Source organism: Theropithecus gelada, chromosome 6 (assembly GCF_003255815.1).
Source record: "Theropithecus gelada isolate Dixy chromosome 6, Tgel_1.0, whole genome shotgun sequence".
NCBI lineage: Eukaryota > Metazoa > Chordata > Mammalia > Primates > Cercopithecidae > Theropithecus > Theropithecus gelada.
Window position 1 is genome coordinate 32249125 of NC_037673.1, and position 11994 is coordinate 32261118.

Sequence of the window (11994 nt, forward strand, 5' to 3'; positions counted from 1 at the left end):
GAGGACTCTTGTGTAGTGGGGAAATTTATTTCTGCCCATATAACAGCATGGTGGTGCAGGATATGGAAGGCATATTTAGAGTCAGTATAAATATTGACGCATAGTCCCTTTGCAAGAGTGAGGGCCCGAATTAAGGCAATTAGTTCAGCTTGTTGAGAGGTAGTGAAGAGGGGCAGAGTGGTAGCCTCAATGATAGATGTGGAAGATACTATAGCATAGCCTGCCTTTGCTGGTGAGTGGTGATTAGACCTGGTGCAACTGCCATCAATAAACCAAGTGTGACCAGGGTGAGGAACAGGAAAGAAGGTAATATGGGGAAATGGAGTGAATGCCAGGTGGATCAGAAAGATACAGTCATGGGGGTCAGGTGTAGTATCAGGAAAAATGTGGGAGGCTGGATTGAAGTCCAGGCCAGGAACAGTGGTAATTGTGGGAGACTCAACAAAGAGTGAGTATAGCTGAAGGAGCCAGAGGGCAGAAAGTATATGCATCAGGTGTGAGGAAGAAAATAGATTTTGGAAGTTATGAGAACTGTAGAGAGTGAGTTGAGCATAGTTTGTGATTTTGAAGGCCTCTAAAAGTATTAAAGCAGCGGCAGCTGCCACACACAGACATGAGGACTAGACTAAAAGAGTAAGGTCAAGTTATTTGGACAGAAAGGCTATAGGGCACGGTCCTGGCTCTTGTGTAAGAATTCTGACCACACAGCCCTGCACTTTGGCTGTATGTAATGAAAAAGGTTGGGATGAGTTAGGGAGAGCTAGTGTGGGAGAGCTTTTAGGACGGTTTTTTAAGGAATGGAAAGGGGAGTGGGGAAAGTATTTAGGATTTATGGGGTTAGCTAGGTTTATCTAGAACAGAATGGGTTGTAGAGGGAGGTATTCAGGATAGGAGAGTATATGGGTTTGGCCCACGGGGTGGATAGGCAAGACAATTTTGCTGATAAGGCACAGATCCTGAACTAACCTGTAAGACTTGTCTTGTTTTTGGACAGGTAAAATGGGGGAATTGTAAGGAGAGTTTATAGGTTTTAAAAGGCCATGCTGTAACAGGCGAGTGATAACAGGCTTTAATCCTTTTAAAGCATGCTGTGGGATGGGATATTGGTGTTGAGCAGGGTAAGGGTGATTAGGTTTTAATGGGATGGTAAGGGGTATATGATTGGTTGCCAAGGAAGGAGTAGAGGTGTCCTATACTTGTGGATTAAGGTGGGAAGATACAAGGGGAGGATGTGAAGGAGGCTTTGAACTGGGGAAAAGGGTGGCAATGAGGTGTGGCTATAGCCTAGGAATAGTCAGGGAAGTGGATAATTTAGTTAAAATGTCTCGACCTAATAAGGGAGCTGGGCAGGTGGGGATAACTAAAAAGGAGTGTATAAAAGAATGTTGGCCGGGCGCGGTGGCTCAAGCCTGTAATCCCAGCACTTTGGGAGGCCAAGGTGGGTGGATCACGAGGTCAGGAGATCGAGACTATCCTGGCTAACATGGTGAAACCCCGTCTCTACTAAAAAATACAAAAAACTAGCCGGGCGTGGTGGCGGGCGCCTGTAGTCTCAGCTACTTGGGAGGCTGAGGTGGGAGAATGGCGTGAACCCGGGAGGCGGAGCTTGCAGTGAGCCGAGATCACGCCACTGCACTCCAGCCTGGGAGCACAGCGAGACTCCGTCTCAAAAAAAAAAAAAAAAAAGAATGTTGTCCAAGTTGGCATCAGGGTTGGGGAGTTTTAAGAGTTTTAGAAGCCTGGCCATCAATACCCACAATAGTTATGGAGGCAAGGGAAACATGCCCTTGAAAAGAAGGTAATGTGGAGTGGGTAGTCTCCGTATTGATTAAGAAGGGGACGGACTTACCCTCCACTGTAAGAGTTACCCAAAGCATCTGTGATGGTCCTGTAGGCTTCTGAGGCGATCGGGCAGTGTCAGTCTTCAGCCGCTAAGCCGAGAAGATCTGGGAAGGAGTCAGTCAGAGAGCGTTGAGCCAGAGCTCCAGGGGCTCTGGGAGTGGCTGCCAAGCGAGTTGAACAGTCCGATTTCCAGTGGGGTCTCACACAGATGGGACACAGCTTAGGAGGAATCCCAGGCTGCAGGCATTCCTTGGCCCAGTGGCCAGATTTCTGGCACTTGAAGCAAGATCCTGGGGCAGGCAGTCCTGGAGGAACACCTGGCTGCTGTGGTTCAGGCGTTTTGAAGTTCTTGTGTGCTGGAGATGTGGCTGGGGTTTCCTGCACAGTGGAGGCAAGTAATTGCAACTCAGAGATACGTTGCCTCTACTCTATTATTGTACACCTTGAAGGTGAGGTTAATTAAGTCCTGTTGTGGGGTTTGAGGGCCGGAATCTAATTTTTGGAGCTTTTTCTAACGTTGGGAGGGGATTGGTTAATAAAGCGCATATTGAGAATAAGAGGGCCTTCTGGCCCCTCTGGGTCTAGGGCGGTAAAATGTCTAAGGGTTGTTGCTAAATGGGCCATGGACTAGGCTGGGTTTTTATATTTGATGAAAAAGAGCCTAAACGCTAACTGATTTGGGCGAGGTCCGATGAAGAAAAAGGAACATTAACCTTGACTATGCCTTTAGCTCCAGCCACCTCTTTAAGAGGAAATTGTTGGGCAGGTGGGGGAGGGCTAGTCACGGAATGAAACTGTAAGCCAGACCAGGTGTGGGGAGGGGAGGTGATAGAAGGATTATAGGGCGGGGGAGCAGAGGCTGAGAAAGAATTGGGACCTGGCTTGGCCTGGTGAGGAGCAGCCTGGGGAGAAGGGGAGAGATCAGATGAGTCTGTAGAAAAGAAGGATTCAAAGGACTCAGAGCTTGGAGTGGAGATTGAAGGAACAGACAGGAGAAAAAGAAGAAAGATTTGGGACGAGTCGCATTGGGAGCAGAGACTAGGGAGGGACCAATGTGTAAAAGAATGCCTGAATATCAGGCACCTCAGAACTTTTGCCCATTTTTCGTCAAAAATGATCTAGATCTTGTAGGATAGACAAATCAAAAGTGCTATTCTCTGGCCACTTGGAGCTACTGTCAAGTTTGTATTGGGGCCAAGTGGTATTGTAGAAGAAAATAAGGCATTTAAGTTTTAGGTCAGGTGTGAGTTGAAGAGGTTTTAAGTTCTTGAGAACACAGGCTAAGGGAAAAGAAGGGGGAATGGAGGGAGGAAGATTGCCCATAGTGAAGGAGGTACGTTTAAAGAGAAAGGTAGAGACATAGAGAAAGGGGTGGGTGAGCAGCCAAAGCAGGCGTCCCCACAGTTGACTTGCCACCAAGGGAATGTGGGTGAACGACCAAGGCAGGCATTCCCGGGGTGATCAGACACCAAAGAAATGTGGGTGAATAATCAGGCAGGCGTCCCTGCAGTGATCAAACACCAAGGGAAGCCTGTCTTCCCGAGCCTGTGACCGGCACCAGAGTTTTGGGTCCACGGATAAAATGTGTCTCCTTTGTTTCTACTAGAGAGGAAAAAGAACTGGAATCGGAAGGACAGGGAGATTGAATGGTAGTGAGAGAGGGAGATTGAAGGGTAGCAAGAAAGGCTGGAGAAGAGAGTGAAAATACCACTTACGTGATTTGAAATTGGTGAGATGTTCCTTGGGCTGGTTGGTCTGAGGACCCGAGGTCGTAGGTGGAGCTCCTCACGGAGTGATGGTGAGGACAGGGGACCGGTCCTCCCGAAGGAGTCCTCCTGTCCTGGGTCTTTGGCACCAAATGTCATATGCCTCCATGAGAAGAGACCATCAACAGACTTTGTGTGAGCAACAAGGCTGTTTATTTCACCCGGGTGCAGGCGGGCTGAGTCTGAAAAAGGAGTCAGCAAAGGGTGGTGGGATTATCATTAGTTCTTATAGGTTTGGGATAGGCGTACAAAGTACATTCTTAAGGGAGGGGGAGAATATTACAAAGTACCTTCTTAAGGGCGGGGGAGACTTTATCGTATCAGTTAGGGTGGGGCTGGAATGTCATCAGTTAAGGCTATTTTCACTTCTTTTGTGGGTCTTCAGTTACTTCAGGCCATCTGGATGTATACGTGCAGGTCACAGTGGATATGATGGCTTAACTTGGGCTCAGAGGCCTGACAGGCGGGTCCCAGGTTCTTGTCCTGCATCCAGGAAGAATGAGGTACACAGAGAAGTGGAGGGTGAGCAAGGCAAAGAGAAGCTTTATTGAGCAATAAAATAGCTCAGAGTAGATCCTTAGTGGGCAGCTCCTCTCCATAGCCAGGGTGTCCCGATGAGTGTTTAGCTCTCAGCAGACAGGGCAGCTCCTCTTTGCTGTGCAGGTCATCCAATGAATGTCTAGCTCTCAGCAGAGAGAAAAGCTTCTCCTGCAGCTGGTCGTCCTGTGATTTCCCATCATTTCTCCATCCTCTGCTGCAGTCTGGCTGAGTCCGGGGGTTTTTATGGGCCTCAGAGGAGAGGAAGTGCAGGCTGACTGGTCCGTAGTAGGCCATGGGCGGGCCCAGGAAAAAGCACCACAAGTTCCCCCTCTGGTCCAGGGGCCTGGTGGCCCGGTCCCCAGACTTCAGGCCCTCCCTGGTTTGAAAGTGGGGCTTCACCAGGGACCAACCCCTTTCTGCCCATCAACCTGCCTGCCTCCTGCTGCTGTTCAGGGTGACCAGGCTGTTCATGCCAAAGGGTGCCTGCAGGCCAGTCCCAGGCTCTCCTCAGCACCCTCTTGGCCTCTCATGCTTGTCAGTACCCAAAGTCTGGAGGGGGCTGCGGCGGCAGGGGGCTGGTGTGTCAGTGCTGCTTTAAGAGTGTGCACACCTGGCTGGGCTGTGACAGCGCCCACGCTCAGCCTCAACTCCACCCCATGATCAGAGGGTGTGCCAACAACAAGGAGAGGCCAGGAAGCAGGAGCAGACACCCCCAAACCTGCAGGGGAAAGGCGGGCCTTCCTGGGCTGCCAAAAGTGCAGAAATGCCTGGGTCCGCAGCTGCAACCTGGGTGGCTGCAGCCACTCCTGGGAGGGTGGGGCTCCTGCCTGCTTCTGGCTCCTGCCAGCTCCCTAGAGTGCAGCACCACCCCGGGCCCAGCTCTACCTTAGGGCCCCTCTCTGCCTGCCCCTCTATACCTGACCATGCTGCTCCCTGGCCAGTGGGCAGCAGGCTTCGGCGTGGTGGGGGTGCTCCTAGGGGCAGGCTCTGGGAACTGTCTGCCTCCTCCCCACACCCTCCTCGTGGTGGTGGCAGGTGAGAGTGGCAACACGGGGCCAGGGGCCAGAGCAGTGGAGGCTCCAGGCCTGGGAGTGGGTTCTGCCTGGCTGTATGAGGGTGGGGGAGCACAGTCGGCTGCCTCAGGGACACAGGGGTCCTGCTGCCACCACTGCTACTCTCACAGCCACTCCTGCTGCCACTGCCTGTACTGCCCCCAGTCCCAGCTGGTGTGATGGCAGCGGCTGCTCCAGATGGCCCGCTGCTGCCATCAACACTACTACTGGATCCATACACTTCCAGAAAACTATAGCTAACAAGTGAGGAAAGTTTTTAAAGACTGAAAGACCAGCTGCTTTGCTATGGTCTGAATGTGTCCTTCCCAAAATTGATATGCTGGAATTTAATTGCCAATATGATAGCATTAAGAGGTGGTTCTGGCTGGGTGCGGTGGCTCACACCTGTAATCCCAGCACTTTGGGAGGTCGAGGCAGGCGGATCACCTGAGGTCAGGAGTTTGAGACCAGCCTGGCCAACCCAAAAATACAAAAATTAGCTGGGCATGGTGGCAGGTGTCTGTAATCCCAGCTACTCGGGAGGCTGAGGCAGGATAATTACTTAAACCCGGGAGGCGGAGGTTGCAGTGAGCTGAGATCGTGCCACTGCACTCCAGCCTGGGCGACAAGAGTGAAACTCTGTCTCAATTAAACAAACAAACAAACAAAAGAGGTGGGCCTTTAGGAGGTGATTAAATCGTGACAGCAGAGCCCTCAGGGATGGGATTCGTGCCATTATAGAAGAGGACCCAGAGGGTTGCCTTGCCTTCAGTCATGTGAGGACACAGCAAGAAGGCACCAAGCTTGAAGTGTTACCAAAATGCCAGGGGTTTGCTCTAGGTTCTGTTGCTTGGAGCACAGAAAGTCAATCACTGAGACAATGAGTATTGCCAGGTAAGAAGACTTTTTCAGGTGCTGCAGCCAAGGAGAGGGAGATCAGTCTCAAATCTATGTCCCTGACCAACTAAAATTAGGGGCTTACATAGTGGGGAAAAAATGTGACCACGTGTGGGAAAATAGGAATTAGGGAGGGGTAAGAAAAAGAAGTTGGTCAAGAGGAAGCAAGTGGTCAGTTAGGCAATCATGATAGGTGAGGAGTTTGGCATCTCATTGTCCAGATGTGGTGATCTGGTAAGTTTCAGTTCCTTGTTACTGTCTGGGAGGACTGATGGTTGGTTTCCTGAGAAAGGAACTCAGATAAGACAAATGTAACTTTCTCAAGTTTTAAGACTGGGAGGATGTGGCCATGCCGTGGCTCAGGCCTATAATCCCAGCACTTTGGGAGGCCAAGGCAGGCAGATCCAAGGCAGGAGTTTAAGACCAGTCCAAACAACATGGTACAACCCCTTCTCTAGAAAAATACAAAAAATAGCCAGGCATGGTGGCACATACCTATAGTCCTGGCTACTCTGGAGGCTGAGGTGGGAGGATCACTTGAGCCTGGGAGATCAAGGCTGCAGTGAGCCATGATCGTGCCACTGCACTTCAGCACTTCAGCCTTCAGCCTGGGCAACAGAGAGATCCTGTGTCTCAAAAAAAAAAAAAAAAAAAAAAATACTGAGAAGAGCAATTTCTATGTTTATTCAAAGAAACCATAAACATCAGTTTTATAGGACATTTGGGCCAGTTTCAGAAGCAGAGCATCCCTTACCAGACACCAAATCTGCTGGCACCTTGATCATGGAGTTTCAGCTTCCAGAACAACGTGAAATAAATTTCTTTTCTTTTCTTTTGTTTTTTGAGACGGAGTCTCTCTCTGTCCCAGGCTGGAGGGCTGTGGCGCCATCTCAGCTCACTGCAACCTCTGCCTCCAGGGTTCAAGCTATTCTCCTGCCTCAGCCTTCCGAGTAGCTGGGACTACAGGTGCCCACCACCACACCCAGCTAATTTTTGTATTTTTAGTAGAGAGGGGGTTTCACCATGTTGGCCAGGATGGTCTCAAACTCCTGACCTCAAGTAATCCACCCACCTAGGCCTCCCAAAGTGCTGGTATTACAGGCGTGAGCCACAGCGCCCAGCCAATAAATTTCCAATATTTATAAATTCCCGGTCGAAGGCATTTTGGTAGAGCAGTAGGAATGGACTAAGGCATGCTTGTGAGGGCTCCACCCTGGGCCTGTGCCCATGGACGTAGGTGAGGACAGGCATTTCTGTTTTTGTGCCCAAATGTTGCATTTCCCAAGATCACCCTGGCCCGCCATGCCCACGTCCTGTGCCTGTAAAAACCCCAAGACCCTAGTGAGCTTGCACATAAGTGGATGGACATCGGCCGGGCTTGGCGGCTCACACCCCTAATCCCAGCACTTTGGGAAGCCGAGGCAGGCGGATCACAAGGTCAGGAGATCCGACCGGCCTTGCCAATATGGTGAAACCCCAGCTCTACTAAAAATACAAAAAAATTAGCCAGGCGTGGTAGCGGGCGCCCATAGTCCCAGCTACTCGGGAGGCTGAGGCAGGAGAATGGTGTGAACGCAGGAGGCGGAGGTTTCAGTGAGCCGAGATCGGGCCACTGCCCTCCAGCCTGAGCCACAGAGTGAGACCCTTGTCTAAAAAAAAAAAAAAAAAAAAGTGGCTGGACATCGAGAGAAACACACCAGTGGAAGAAAACACAAGCGGCTGGACGCTGAGAGGAACGCATCCGCGTAAGAGCACACCGACAGACGCCGGCAAGCCAGCAAGCCATCAGCCCGCATAACGCGGGGTTTGACAGGGGCGGTCAGAGGACAGCCCAGGCCACTGAGTGGCCAGACGCCAGGGAAAAACCACCTTCCCACTTCATCCCCTTCTGGCTCCCCCGTCTTCTGAGAGTTATTTCCACTCAATAAAACCTTGCGCTCATTCTCAAAGCCTAACTGTGATCTGATTCTTCTGGTACACCAAGGCAAGAAACCCTGGGATACAGAAAGCCGTCTGTCCTTGCGATAAGGCAGGGGGTCTAACTGAGCTGACTGCACAAGCCACTTATGGACGGCTAAACTAAAGGAGCACCCTGTAACACATGCCCACCAGGGCTTCAGGAGCTGTAAGCATTCACCCCTAGGCACTGTCGCGGGGTCGGAGCCCCATAGCCTGCCTATCTGCATGCTCCCCCTAGGGGTTTGAGCAGTGGGGCACCAAAGAGACCAGCCACACCCCCATCGCATGTACTTCGAGGGAGACAAGGGAACTTTTCCCATTTCACTTCCAGAATCAGTTTTGATGCAGTAATGAAAACTTATGCTTTTGTTGTTGTTGTTGTTGTTTGTTTGTTTTTCTTTTTTGAGACGGAGACTTGCTCTGTTGCCCAGGCTGGAGTGCAGCAGCGCGATCTCAATCTCGGCTCACTACCACCTCTGCCTCCTGGGTTTAAGCCATTCCCCTGCCTCAGCCTCCCGAGTAGCCAAGATTACAGGCATGCGCCGCTACGCCCCCCTAATTTTTGTATTTTTAGTAGAGACGGGGTTTCACCACATTGTCCAGGCTGGTCTTGAACTCCTGACGTCAGGTGTTCCACCCGCTTCAGCCTCCCAAGGTGCTGGGATTACAGGCATGAGCCAGGGCGCCTGGCTCCCACACTTTCTTTAAAGAGCAGAAAAGGAATGAGTACAGAGGACAAGCTAAAATCTGCTTCCATCTTGCTTTTTAAAATTTATTTATTTATTTATTTAATTATTTATTTTCCATCTTGCTTTTAAGGTTCTCCAACTATCAGCATATTTTCACTTGGTCTTTAGGGTGTGAGGTCAAATCTCCTTGGGAGAGTCTCCAAACTGATTGACAAATTCCTGTATGCTGAGGTCAAATAATTTTCCATCTATTCATAAACACAGATGGAAGCCCCTAGACTTTGAAATATTTTACTTTACACAAAATACTTCATGAACATTTCTTTCTCCTAATGCTTCCCTAAGCTTTCTTGGAGAATTATAAATAGGAGCAAATCTTAGCTCACATAGAAATGTATGCCAGACCAAAGGCAGCCCCATTTCTTCCCATGGACAACTAACACTGACAGGCAACAGCACGCTCCCAGCTGTGGGGGAGAGCATTGTACTGTGGCAGATGGTTGAAGCGTAGCCAGTTGCATTTCCTCCTGTTGGGAGTCACTTGAAGCAGCCTTTTTGTGTGTCTTACTCATATGTATCTAACAGGTGCCTAGCACATAGCAGGAATTTAACAAATATTTTCACCTGAGTGAGTGAAATGGCATTCACTAGATGAAAAGCAGAGAGGTCAGTGACTGACTCAGCACAGAAGCAGGAATTAAAACTCTAGGTGGGTGCGGTGGCTCACGCCTGTAATCCCAGCACTTTGGGAGACTGAGGCAGGTGGATCACCTGAGGTCGGGAGTTCAAGACCAGCCTGACCAACATGGAGAAACCCTGTCTCTACTAAAAATACAAAAATTAGCTGGGTGTGGTGGCTCATGCCTGTAATCCCAGCTACTCAGGAGGCTGAGGCAGGAGAATCGCTTGAACTTGGGAGGTGGAGGTTGTGGTGAGCCGAGATTGTGCCATTGCACTCCATCCTGGGCAACAAGAGCAAAACTCCATCTCAAAAAAAAAAAAAAAGAAAAAAGAAAGAAAAGAAAAAAAAAACCAGAAACCAAAACTCTATCACCCTGGTTAGACCTGCAGTTTTCTTTTCTTTTAATTTTTATAGAGACAGGGTTTCAGCATGTTGGCCAGGCTGGTCTCAAACTCCTAGGCTCAAGCAATCTGTTGACCTTGGCTTCCCAAAGTGTAGAGATCATAGGCGTGAGCCACTGCACGGGACCTCCTGCCTGCACTTTTAAGTGGATACAAACTAGGACCTGTTTTTATGTATATATAATTTGTATATATATTCAAGGACTAAAATGCCTCTTGCCAAAATTCACCTTTAGCAAATGGTCTAGTGTCTGTAGCCTTCTCTCTTCTTTCACTGGAACTAGAAAATTTCTTAGCCTCTTACTGCAACAAAGGGTCTTTCAGCCTTCCTCTGAAAATGGAGAGGAGCAGACCTGGATGAAAAAGCATTTGGATTGTTCTTAATCTTGTGGTGTCGTAATATGAGGGCCTGCTGGGAAGACTTTGTGGTGATTTATTGATTTCTGTTTGTTTTATTTTTTTGCTATTTCACAAAACACACAACCTAAGCTGGTCGCATGGTCAGCGACTTGAGGAGCCTACTCTTTGTGATCTATATTCTGCCTTCTTCAAAGCACCAGTTAATGACCTGGTTGGTTTATTCATTAAGTAGGGGTTACCAGTGGTCACTGTGACTCACCTTTTAGCCTCTCCTAATAAGACTGGAAGTTTTCAAGAGCAGGGATGGTCTCCTTTATCACGAGCACCTAACCAACCACTGACACTAAAATATTAAGTGAGCCCTCAGTGAGGACTGGAGAAATGAGGACTCTCATCCATTAGGGTGTGAGTGTCAACTGACAGGGCAAGAGGAAAGGTAGTTTTGCAATGTCCATCAAAAATTGTCTCACGGCCTGGAGCAGTGGCTCATGCCTGTAATACCAGCACTTTGGGAAGCCAAGGTTGGGGGAAACACTTGAGGTGAGGAGTTTGAGACCAGCCTGGACAACATAAAAATTAGCCAGGTGTGGTGGCGTGTGCCTGTAATCCCAGGTATTTGGGAGGCTGAGGCAGGAGAATCGCTTGAACCCAGGAGGCTGAGGTTGTAGTGAGCTGAGATTGGGCCACTGCACTCCAGCCTGGGCGACAGAGCAAGACTCTGTCTCAAAAATAAATAAATAAATAAATAAATCGTCTCAGGGCTTCAACTTCTGACAGTTTAGCCTACAGATATACCTGTGTAAAGGTTGTAAAGTTTCATGGTTGAAGGCAGATATTCTGGATTCAGATTGCCCAGGTTCAAGTCCTGCCTCCACCAATTACTAAATATGTGACCCTTAATGATGCATTTATCTTCTTGGACCTCAATTTTCTCACCTATAAAAATGATGGTTGTGAGGATGATAACGGCAACTACTTCACAGGATTGAATGAGTTAATAAGTATAAAGTATTTAGAGTGTTGACCTATATGATATGAGAGCCAAGATGTAGTGAGTGATTAAAGCAAGGTGCAGAGCAGTATGCGTTTGTAAAAACGGGTAGATTATAGACTACATGTCTATCTCGGTTTTGTTTTTGTTTTTTTTTGAGACAGAGTCTCACTCTGTTGCCCAGATTGGAGTGCAATGGCACGATCTTGGCTCACTGCAACCTTCACCTCCCAGATTCAAATGATTCTCCTGTCTCAACCTTCCAAGTAGCTGGGATTACAGGCACTCACCACCACGCCTGGCTAATTTTTGTATTTTTCAGTAGAGACGGGGTTTCACCATGTTGGCCAGGCTAGTCTCGAACTCCTGACCTCAGGTGATCCTCCCACCTTGGCCTCCCACAGTGGTACCTATCTCTTCATATTTGCATAGAACATCTTTGGATAGATACAAAGGGAACTATGACATTCACTGCTTTTAGAAAGGGAAACTGGGCCAGCCATGGTGGCTCACGCCTGTAGTCCCAGCACTTTGGGAGGCTGAGGTAGGTGGATCGCTTGAGCTCAGAAGTTCAAGACGAGGCCAGGCGTGGTGGCTCACGCCTGTAATCCCAGCACTTTGGGAGGCTGAGGCAGGTAGAACATAAGGTCAGGAGATTGAGACCATCCTGGCTAACACAGTGAAACCCCGTCTCTACTAAAAATAGAAAAAATTAGCCGGGTGTGGTAGCGGGCGCCTGTAGTCCCAGCTACTCGGAAGGCTGAGACAGGAGAATGTTGTGAACCTGGAAGGTGGAGGTTGCAGAGAGCCGAGAT